This window comes from Bubalus kerabau, chromosome 14 (assembly GCF_029407905.1).
Source record: "Bubalus kerabau isolate K-KA32 ecotype Philippines breed swamp buffalo chromosome 14, PCC_UOA_SB_1v2, whole genome shotgun sequence".
NCBI lineage: Eukaryota > Metazoa > Chordata > Mammalia > Artiodactyla > Bovidae > Bubalus > Bubalus kerabau.
This window is the reverse complement of record NC_073637.1, coordinates 32,836,293-32,848,123: the sequence shown is the minus strand read 5'-3', so window position 1 is coordinate 32,848,123 and position 11,831 is coordinate 32,836,293. Positions and strand designations below refer to the sequence as shown.

At 43.3% G+C, this 11,831-nt stretch overlaps 1 long non-coding RNA gene across 2 annotated transcripts in view; it reads left to right on the top strand.

The window, feature by feature from the left end:
• LOC129626739 (uncharacterized) overlaps nucleotides 1–11,831 on the top strand; it is a 49,443-nt gene that overhangs the window by 12,193 nt on the left and 25,419 nt on the right. The gene's annotated exons all lie outside the window — the stretch shown is intronic.

Here is an 11,831-nt window from a genome sequence, read left to right as displayed (position 1 = left end):
TTATTTCTTCATACCAATAATGATGATGATGTAAAATTTTTAAAATTTATTTTATTGAAGTATAGTTGATTTCTGCTGCACAGCAAAGCGATTCAGTTATAGTATATTCTACTTCACATTCTTTTCCCTTATAGCTTATCAGGGTTATTGAATATAGTGCCCTGTGCTATGCAGTAGGACCTTGTTATTTATCTGTTCTATATAGAATAGTTTGCATATGCTAATCCCAATTAATCCATTCCTCCCCCACCTCCCATTTCCATTGGCAACTGCAAGTTTGTTCTCCATGTCTATGAGTCTGTTTCATAGATAAATTCACTTGTGTCATATTTTAGATTGCACATATAATTGATATCATATGGTATTTGTCTTTCTCTTTCTGACTTACTTCACTTCGTATGGTAATCTCTAAGTCTGCCTGTGTTGCTGCAAATGACATTATTTCATGCTTTTTTGTGGCTGAGTCATGTTCCACTGTATGTGCACCACATCTTCTTTATCCATTTATCTGCTGATGGAAATTTAGCTTGTTTCTACTTCTTGGTTATTGTGAATAGTACTGCTATGAACATAGGGGTTGCATATATCTTTCTGAATTACAGTTTTCTCCAGATATGAACCCAGGAGTGGGATTGCTGGATCATATGGCAATTTTAATTTTAGTTTTTTGAGGAGCTTCCATATTATTTTCCATAGTGGCTACACCAATTTATATTCCCACCAATAGTGTCAGAAGGTTCTCTTTTCTCTGCATCCTCTCCAGCATTTGTTATTTGTAGAATTTTTAGTGGTGGCTATTATAACCAGTGTGAGGTGATATCTCATTGTCATTTTGCTTAGTGTTTCTCTAATAATTAGTGATGTTGAGCATCTTCCTGTGTGCCCATTGGCCAGATGATGATGTAATATTAACAATGATAGTTGGCATTTGTTAGATGCTTGCTAAGAGCTAGGAAGCCTGCTATATAATCTCATTTAATGTCTACAACTAGCCAATGAGACTAGCTGTTATTTTTGCCATTTTATGGGTGAAGAAACTGAGGCCAAAAGAGACTGAGTAGTTTGCCCAAGATTAAAATACCTAGTTCATGGCAGAATCAGAATATATTTTAATACTTAGTGAAAGTGAAAGTTACTCAGTCATGTCCAACTCTTTGTGACCCCATGGACTATAGTCCATGGAATTCTCCAGGCCAGAATACTGGAGTGGCTAGCCTTTCCCTTGTCAAGGGGATCTTCCCAACTTGGGTGTCCTGTATTGCAGGCAGATTCTTTACCATCTGAGCCACAACTTGATTCCAAAGCCAATGTACTGAACCACTAAAATTGTAGTCCATTCTTCACCTTTAAATCCATCCCCCTACTTTGAACCTGGGGGGAATCTGAGAGTAGGCTTGGATTTGGTGACCATTGATATTTCTGTTAAACAAAGCTGGAGTGTTTACTCATCAGGTGGTTGTCAACATTACACCTCTGTCTCTGAGGACTGCACCTGGCCACGGAGGATGGCTCTAGGAAGCCATGTTTGTTCTACCTGAATCTGTTCCCTTTGATTGAAGCAGGATGAACATATAAACCAAACTGCTGCCTCCTGGAAACGGAAGTTGGGCCTTAGTCTGGGCCCAGAGGGAAGATGCTGACTTTTAACATCTGCAAGTGTCTTTCAGGGTCAGTGGGGGTGGACTTAAGGAGAAGCCAGAGGACATAAATGGAACTGTTACTCTAGAAGGGGCCTGAGGCCTGGATGCAAAGCCCGGGTAAAGAGTTTCAGGGACTTCTCTGGTGGTCCAGTGGCTAAGATACCACACTCCCAACTCAGGGGACCTGGGTTTGATCTTTGGTAGAGGAACTAGATTCCACATGCCACAACTAAGAGTTTGCATGCCACAACTAAAGATTCCACATGCTGCAATGAAGATTGAAGATCTTGAGTGCTGCAGCTAAGACCTGGCACAGCCAAATAAATAAATTAATTTTTAAAAAATGTAAAGGACTTTAACTGGCAGAGGGTAGCAGGTCCTTTCACCCTGGCCTACTCTCTGTGGTTCTGTGGTTCTGTTCTGGTCTGTTTGCACTCAGTAAGGGCCAGTGGGAAGGATGAGGGTAGGGGGTGAGGGGAGTGTGAGGAGAGTGAGGGGAGGGTGTGGGAAGATTGAAAAAGACAGAGGGGAGGGAGGGAGTGTTGCTCTGGCTTGACAGTTTCTCATTTCTGCCTTGTGTCTCTTCCTGTCTCGTGGTCGATAAGACACCTCCATCTCTGTTTGATAGATTCCTTTGTGCTTGAGTTTACATAGGTTTTGGTCATTCTCAGCTAAAAAGAGTAGTCTCTAAAAGATATGTCTATACATTTTGTAACCTCCATAGTGATTAAACTTTTAGATCATATAACATTTAGAGGAGTATCTAGTACAATAAAAAGCAAGATCCCAAATTATGTAACAGACTCTTCCTAGGTAATAAAAATTTAAAGGTGATACTTAACTAAATGAAAACATCTGCCTTTACATTACAAAAAATTCAATACAGAATGGTTTAGCAGCAATTTATGAAAAAGATATTCTAGATTTTTGTGAACACATTCTTAATTAGGGGTAATATTGAAAGGCAGGGGCTAAAAGATTATGAATGTAGTTTCAAGGACCAGATACTAAATTGATTAAAAAAAAAAACAAACCCTCTGGACACCAAGAAGCCAATCAAGATTACCTGGATTTAATCTTAAGGGGTTCCTGCTTTGTTGCTGTTCAGTTGCTCATTTGTATCTGACTCTTTGAGACCCCACGGACTGCAGCACACCAGGCTTCCCTGTCCTTCAGTATCTCCCAGAGTTTGCTCAAACTCATGTCCATTGAGTCGGTGATGCCATCCAACATCTCATCCTCCGTCATCCCCTTCTCCTTCTGCCTTCAATCTTTCCCAGCATTAGGTCTTTTCTAATGAGTCAGCTCTTTGCATCAGGTGGCCAAAGTATTGGAGCTTCAGCTTTATCATCAGTCCTTCCAGTGAATATTCTGGGTTGATTTCCTTTAGGATTGACTGGTTTGATCTCCTTGCTGTCCAAGGGACTCTCAGGAGTCTTCTCCAGCACAGTTCAAAGGCATCAATTCTTCAGTGGTCAGCCTTTTTTATTGTCCAGCTCTCACTATTATCTAAGAAAGCCCAAATTTAATTCAAGTATATTGTATGGTGTCTAAGACTGAGATGTGTAAGGAAATGGCAACCCACTCCAGTACTCTTGCCTGGAAAATCCCATGGATGGAGGAGCCTGATAAGCTACAGTCTGTGGGGTCAAGAAGGGTCAGACACGACTGAGTGACTTCATGTTCACTTTTCACTTTCATGCATTGGAGAAGGAAATGGCAACCCACTCCAGTGTTCTTACCTGGAGAATCCTGGGGAAATAGAAGCCTGGTGGGCTGCCATCTACGGGGCTGCACAGAGTTGGACATGACTGAAGCAATTTAGTAGCAGCAGCAGTGTAACTAAATGAGCTTATGTAAGGAAACACATCCAGAAAAAAACAATTCTTAAGAAATCATTTTTACAGGTTTGAGATGTATTTTATATAATAATACCTGCTTACTATAACAAATTTAAAATTGTAGATAGGTATGCAGAAGAAGTGAAATCTACTTCCTCCATTTAAGTCTCACTTCCTGAAAACAATCATTGTTTACAGATTGGTGGGTGTATTTGCATATTTTTTTCATGTCTATATATATATATATATATATATAATTAAAAATATATATAAATAGAACTATACCACACATGCATGTATGCACAGACTCATTCATGTGGGGACATATATAGTTCCCCTTCGTTAAATGTGCAGGAGACTCCTGCACTGTAAGAATGTATCCACTTTTTTCTTGATAGACCCATAGCTTCTTTCCATTTTTTAAAAATTAGAAACAATGCTGCAGAGGGCATCCCCATATTTGTGTCTTTACGTATGTCTTCTAATATTTTTGCAGGCTATAATTCTAGTTTGGGGAGTGCAAGTCATAGCATATGCATATTTAAACTTCTGAGGGATTTTTGCCTTGCAAAAATTCTGCATCCATTGACACTTTCACTAATAGGCTATAAGGGGCTTATTTGCTACACCCTTGGCAAAACTTGATATTATTAAATTTTTTTTGCCAAAATGATCCTGTTTGGCTTTTGTGCTCTGAGTCCAGAATATTGATTGTAATTAATAGAGTCCTTCTAGCTTAGGTGGAGGGGTGGATGGCTGAGTCCTCATGTTGGAATACAAAGTCTATAATCTATGCATGATAATAAGTATATCCCACACCTCTGAGTACTGGTCACCACCCCATCCAGGACCACGCTAACCCTAGGTTAGGCAGAGTCTGTCCTGCCCTCGGGCTTCTCTTCTCCCAGGTAGAGGGAAGTCACTGGGGAGAGTTATACATTGTTGGCATGGGATACTCACTCCCTTCTTTGTTTTTTTCTTTTTAAATTTTCATTGGAATATAGTTGTTCTACAGTGTTGTATTATTTCCTGCTGTACAGCAAAGTGGATCAGTCATATGTATATATATCCCATCCTTTTTGGATTTCCTTCCCAATTAGGTCACCACAGAGCACTGAGTAGAGTTCCTTTTGCTATATAGTAGGTTCTCATTAGTTATCTATTTTATACATAATACCAATAGTGTATCTTTTCAATCCCAATCTCCCAATTCATCCCACACCCCCTTTTCCCACCTTGGTATCCATGAGTTTGTTCTCTACATCTGTGCCTCTATTTCTGCCTAAAGATCCATGCACCCCAGTGTTCACAGCAGCACTGTTTACAGTAGCCAGGACACGGAAGCAGCCTAAATGTCTATCAACAGAGGAGTGGATAAAGATGTGGCACATATATACAGTGAACTATTACTCAGCCATAACAAGGAATAAAATTGTGCCACTTGCGGAGATGTGGATGGACCTAGAGTCTGTAATACGGAGTGAAGTTAAGTCAGAAAGAGAAAAACAAATATTCTACACATATATGTAGAATCTAGAAAAATGGTACAGATGAACCCATTTGCAAAGCATAAATAGACACACAGATGTAGATGCTCACATCTGTTTTCAAATGTTGCTTCTGCACTGACTCAGCTGACAATCAGTCAATGTGAGTGACTTTCTTACTTGGCTACCCTCTTCACTGGCTAATGGAAGGCGCTGAGTGGTGTTACCTCTGTATTTCTCTCTCCATCATGAGGGCTCTGGAGACCTGCCCTGGCAGAGGTGCTGGAAGATGCCCTCTCTGAGATGTGCCATTTAGGCTGGAGCTTAAGCAGTGCTTCTCAGACTTTACTGTGATGGGTTTGCCAGGGATTCTTGTTAAAATGCAGATTCTGATTCCAACGTATTGAGGATGGGGCCTGAGTGACAGGCTTTCTGAGGAGCCTCGCTGGTTTTAGGGCACCCTTTGGGATTTGAGCAGAGAGTTCGCTCAAGGAGAGTGGATGTTCCTGACCAGGAGGCATTAGAATTAAGAGGAGCTCAGGTTTCTCCCTCCTGCCCCACCTCAACCCACAGACTGTTTAAACACGATCCTCTAGGGCCCAGACATAGGTACAATAAACACTCCCTGCTGATGAAGCTATGCTGCAGCTGGGGTTTGGATGGAGCGAGGTGGTTCTCAAGTTGTCCCCAGACTGCAGCATCGGCATCACCCTTGTTAGACATGCAAATTCTCATGTCCATCCTGCCTGCTAAGTCAGAAACTCTGGGCTGCAGCCCAGCAGTCTGTGTTGTACAAGCTCTTCCAGGGCTTCTGGTTGTGATAAAGTCTGAGAACCTTTGATGAAGAGAAAAAAGAAGAGGGTTCTTGACTGAGCACTCTTCTGAGACTTGGATCCATGGTTTTTAATCCTGGCTGTTCATAACCCAGACTTGCCTAAGCAGCTTGATAAACATCTGCATGCCTGAGCTACACATCCATTCTTTCTGCTTCCAAAGGTCTGGAGAGTTGCCCGCCAGTATGTGGCTTTAAAAACACCTGAGGCTTGCAGATTTAGTGGCTGAACAGGGCAGGGGCAGCCCCTCAACATGAATGGTGGCCTGTGGCCACCTGGCTCACTCCATACAAAGTTCATTCATTCACATTTACCAAACCCCAGCATGAGCAAGACACCATGCAAATGACATCACTGTTGATCACCTGTTGTGTACCAGGCACTTTATACGTTAGTCTTCCTACAGCCCGGCAAGGTGGGCCTCCTACTGTTTTATAGAAGAGAGTCTTTAACTGGGGGTCAGTCAGGACTCCAAAACCTGGGCTGTCCACTACCATGCCCAGGTCAATCTTTGCACACTTGGGTGGGGAAGGGTATGCCAGGCTGTGGGCCTCTGAGAAACCTCTGTTTCATCTTCAGTGGCTTGTTTTGTGAACTTGGGGATATATTTGTAATTTTAGCAGGTGTAGCAATTCTCCTTTCAGTTCCTCAGAGAGAAAGAGAGGTGATTTCAATCTCTAACTTATGCAAAGTGATGCCCTTCATGCGTGAAGACTCTCCTTATCGGAGGGCATGTGCTTGCGGGTATAGGTAGTCAGATAAAACACAGGTTATCTTGTTGTTTTAATTGAAGAGAAGTAACAAATAGTTTTTCTAGTATAAGTATGTCCCAAATATTGCATGGGGCATACTTATACTATTTGTTTTTACTGAAATTAAAAACTATTTCAGGGACTTCCCTGGTGATCCAGTGACTAAGACTCCATGTTCCTAGTGCAGGGGCTTGGGTTCAATCCCTGGTCAGGGAACTAGGGCCCATGTGCCGTGAATAAAAATCCCATATGCTGCAGGGAAGATCAAAGATCCCTTGTGCTGCAACTGAGACCTGGCACAGCCAAATAGATATTTTAAAAATTATTTGAATTACTGCCTTTGTAAAAGAGACCCCTCCAGAGCTCCTTAGCCCATTTCACCAAGGGAGGACACAAGAGGAAGGCCCCAGCTACACAGCAGGAAGGGGGCTTTCGCCAGAACATGACCATGCTGGTGCCTTGATTTCAGCCTTTCCCATCTCCAGAACTGAGAGAAGTAAAATTCTATTGTTGACAAGCTGCCTGGTGTGTGGTATGTAGCAGCCTGAATGGATTAAGACACCAGCATAAGTAAAATACATACATATTAGATAGTGATAAGATTAAAAAGGAGAAAAAAATTTAATAGGAAGAATGATAGGAAGGGTTGGGTTAGAGATTTGAAATTTTAAATGAGGTGGCCAGGGACTTCCCTGGTGGTTCAGTGGCCAAGACCCATGCTCCCAATCCAGTGGGCCTGGGGTTCAATCCCTGTTCAGAGAACTAGATCCCACATGCTGCAACTAAGACCCAGTGCAGGCAAATAAATAAAGTTAAAAAAAATCGTAGGCAAGGGAACAGCAAGTGGAAACACTCTGCAGTAGGAGTTTGTCTGCTTGTTTGCAGACCATTATAGAGTCCCAGAACAGAATGAACGAGGGGTGGGTAGATGACCATTATATCTACTACTGCGGGCAGGAATCCCTTAGAAGAAATGGAGTAGCCATCATGGCCAACAAAAGAGTCCGAAATGCAGTACTTGGATGCAATCTCAAAAACGACAGAATGATCTCTGTTCGTTTCCAAGGCAAACCATTCAGTATCACAGTAATCCAAGTCTATGCCCCAACCTGTAACACTGCAGAAGCTGAAGTTGAACGGTTCTATGAAGACCTACAAGACCTTTTAGAACTAACACCCAAAAAAGATATCCTTTTCATTATAGGGGACTGGAATGCAAAAGTAGGAAGTCAAGAAGCACCTGGAGTAACAGGCAAATTTGGCCTTGGAATATGGAATGAAGCAGGGCAAAGACTAATAGAGTTTTGCCAAGAAAATGCACTGGTCATAACAAACACCCTCTTCCAACAACACAAGAGAAGACTCTACACATGGACATCACCAGATGGTCAACACTGAAATCAGATTGATTATATTCTTTGCAGCCAAAGATGGAGAAGCTCTATACAGTCAACAAAAACAAGACCAGGAGCTGACTGTGGCTCAGATCATGAATTCCTTATTGCCAAATTCAGACTGAAATTGAAGAAAGTAGGGAAAATCACTAGACCATTCAGGTATGACCTAAATCAAATCCCTTATGATTATAGAGTGGAAGTGAGAAATAGATTTAAGGGCCTAGGTCTGATAGATAGAGTGCCTGATGAACTATGATCTGAGGTTCGTGACATTGTACAGGAGACAGGGATCAAGACCATCCCCATGGAAAAGAAATGCAAAAAAGCAAAATGGCTGCCTAAGGAGGTCTTACAAATAGCTGTGAAAAGAAGAGAAGCAAAAAGCAAAAGAGAAAAGGAAAGATATAAGCATCTGAATGCAGAGTTCCAAAGAATAGCAAGAAGAGATAAGAAAGCCTTCCTCAGCCATCAATGCAAAGAAATAGAGGAAAACAACAGAATGGGAAAGACTAGAGATCTCTTCAAGAAAATTAGAGATACCAAGGGAACATTTCATGCAAAGATGGGCTCGATAAAGGACAGAAATGGTATGGACCTAACAGAAGCAGAAGATATTAAGAAGAGGTGGCAAGAATATACAGAAGAACTGTACAAAAAAGAGCTTCCCGATCAAGATAATCATGATGGTGTGATCACTCACCTAGAGCCAGACAACCTGGAATGTGAAGTCAAGTGGGCCTTAGAAAGCATCACTACGAACAAAACTAGTGGGGGTGATGGAATTCCAGTTGAGCTATTTCAAATCCTGAAAGATGATGCTGTGAAAGTGCTGCACTCAATATGCCAGCAAATTTGGAAAACTCAGCAGTGGCCACAGGACTGGAAAAGGTCAGTTTTCATTCCAATCCCAACGAAAGGCAATGCCCAAGAATGCTCAAACTACCGCACAATTGCACTCATCTCACACACTAGTAAAGTAATGCTCAAAATTCTCCAAGCCAGGCTTCAGCAATATGTGACCTGTGAACTTCCAGATATTCAAGCTGGTTTTAGAAAAGGCAAAGGAACCAGAAATCAAATTGCCAACATCTGCTGGATCATGGAAAAAGCAAAAGAGTTCCAGAAAAACATTTATTTCTGCTTTATTGACTATGCCAAAGCCTTTGACTGTGTGGATCACAATAAACTGTGGAAAATTCTGAAAGAGATGGGAATACCAGACCACCTGATCTGCCTCTTGAGAAACCTGTATGCAGATCAGAAACAACAGTTAGAACTGGACATGGAACAACAGACTGGTTCCAAATAGGAAAAGGAGTATGTCAAGGCTGTATATTGTCACCCTGCTTATTTAACTTATATGCAGAGTACATCATAAGAAACGCTGGACTGGAAGAAGCACAAGCTGGAGTCAAGATTTCTGGGAGAAATAATAACCTCAGATATGCAGATGACACCACCCTTATGGCAGAAAGTGAAGAGGAACTGAAGAGCCTCTTGATGAAAGTGAAAGTGGAGAGTGAAAAAGTTGGCTTAAAGCTCAACATTCAGAAAACGAAGATCATGGCATCTGGTCCCATCACTTCATGGGAAATAGATGGGGAAACAGTAGAAACAGCGTCAGATTTTATTTTTGGGGGCTCCAAAATCACTACAGATGGTGACTGCAGCCATGAAATTAAAAGATGCTTACTGCTTTGAACGGAGAAGGTGATGGCACCCCACTCCAGTACTCTTGCCTGGAAAATCCCATGGACGGAGGAGCCTGGTAGGCTGCAGTCCATGGGGTCGCTGAGAGCCGGACACGACTGAACGACTTCACTTTCACTTTTCACTTCCATGCATTGGAGAAGGAAATGGCAACACACTCCAGTGTTCTTGCCTGGAGAATCCCAGGGACGGGGGAGCCTGGTGGACTGCCATCTATAGGGTTGCACAGAGTTGGCCACAACTGAAGCGACTTGGCTGCAGCAGCAGCACTCCTTGGAAGAAATGTTACGACCAACCTAGATCGCATATTCAAAAGCAGAGACATACCTTGCCAACAAAAATCCATCTAGTCAAGGCTATGGTTTTTCCAGTGGTCATTTATGGATGTGAGAGTTGGACTGTGAAGAAAGCTGAGTGCTGAAGAATTGATGCTTTTGAACTGTGGTGTTGGAGAAGACTCGTGAGAGTCACTTGGACTGCAAGGAGATCCAACCAGTCCATTTTAAAGGAGATCAGCCCTGGGATTTTTTTGGAAGGAATGATAGTAGCTGAAACTCCAGTACTTTGGCCACTTCACGAGAAGAGTTGACTGATTGGAAAAGACTCTGATGCTGGGAGGGATTGGGGGCAGGAGGAGAAGGGGACGACAGAGGATGAGATGGCTGGATGGCATCACTGACTCGATGGACGTGAGTCTGAGTGAACTCCGGGAGTTGGTGATGGACAGGGAGGCCTGGCGTGCTGCGATTCATGGGGTCGCAGAGTTGGACACGACTGAGTGACTGAACTGACTGACTAAGAGGTGAGGTCCCAGGGTAGCAGGAAGCTCCTTCCTGGAGGGCCTGGTAGGTGGGTTCCATGCAATTGATGATCCAGACTAGGCTACTTTTGAAAGTGAAAAGCTAGGACACTAGGTGTAAACTAGAATTGTCCTAGGAATTCTGAATCACAGCACAGATTTAGCCTTTAGTCTGAGTGGGATGGGAAGTCATCAGTGGGTTTGGAGCAGAGCTGCCCCATGCCTGACTTGAGAGCTTCATTCTGTTGAGAAGCACTGAAGGGTGGCCAGGGCAGGAGCAGGAATGGAGTCAGGAGGGCATTGAAGGACCACAGGTGAGAGATAACAGGGACTCAGATGAGGGCAGTGGTAGAAGGGGCAGTGAGAACTGGTCAAATTCTGGGTGTAATTTAAGGTAAAGCCAATAGGATTTCTTGTGGCTCAGCTGATAAAGAATCTGCCTGCAATATGGCAGACCTGGGTTTGATCCCTGGGTTGGGAAGATCCCCTGGAGAAGGGAAAGGCTACCCACTCTAGTATTCTGGCCTGGAGAATTCCATGGGCTATACAGTCCATGGGGTAGCAAAGAGTCAGACATGACTGAGAGACTTTTGCTTTCACTTTCTTTTTTTTTTTTAATTAATTAATTAATTTTTTAAAATTTAATTTTATTTTTTGAACTTTACATAATTGTATTAGTTTTGCCAAATATCAAAATGAGTCCACCACAGGTATACATGTGTTCCCCATCCTGCACCCTCCTCCCTCGCTTTCACTTTCTAATAGGATTTCTGACCAATAGGCTGTGGGTGTGAGAGAAAGAGAGGAGTTAAGGATGGCACTGGGGAAGAGTGAAAGAGGAAGATATTTGTGGGGGAGAGGGGGCCCTATGGCAGGTCAAGTTTCTAGGAAGCTGGTTCAGCTGAAGTTTGCACGCAGGAGGCCTGCCATGGTGCATTCCACGGGATTGCAAAGAATCAGACTAAACAACAACACGCTGACTTTGGTGCTCACAGGATCAGCCCCTGGGGCAGAAGTGAAGGACGTGAGACAGGGCAGGGGGAGTGCTAATCTGCCAGGTAGTCCTGACGAGGAACTCAGCCAGCCCATGAAGCGTCCTCCAGGGTTATCCAGACTGGGGCAGGCTGCTGGCCAGGCCTCCTACTCGACTAGCACTGGATGGAGGCCGCCTGGGGAAGGGGTGTGATCTTGGGCCAGGAGGTCCTCCCCAGTGGAGGCCGTAGTGCTTGGCCTGTAGGAGGTGTTGGTTGCTGAAAAGCCACAGTAGATGTTGCCTGACAACCCAGAGGTGTTGTCTCCCTCTGGGATGTGTTCCCTTCCTGTTTGGTGGTCATGGCTGGTTTGCCTTGTTAGACGCTCGAACCATTGTGTG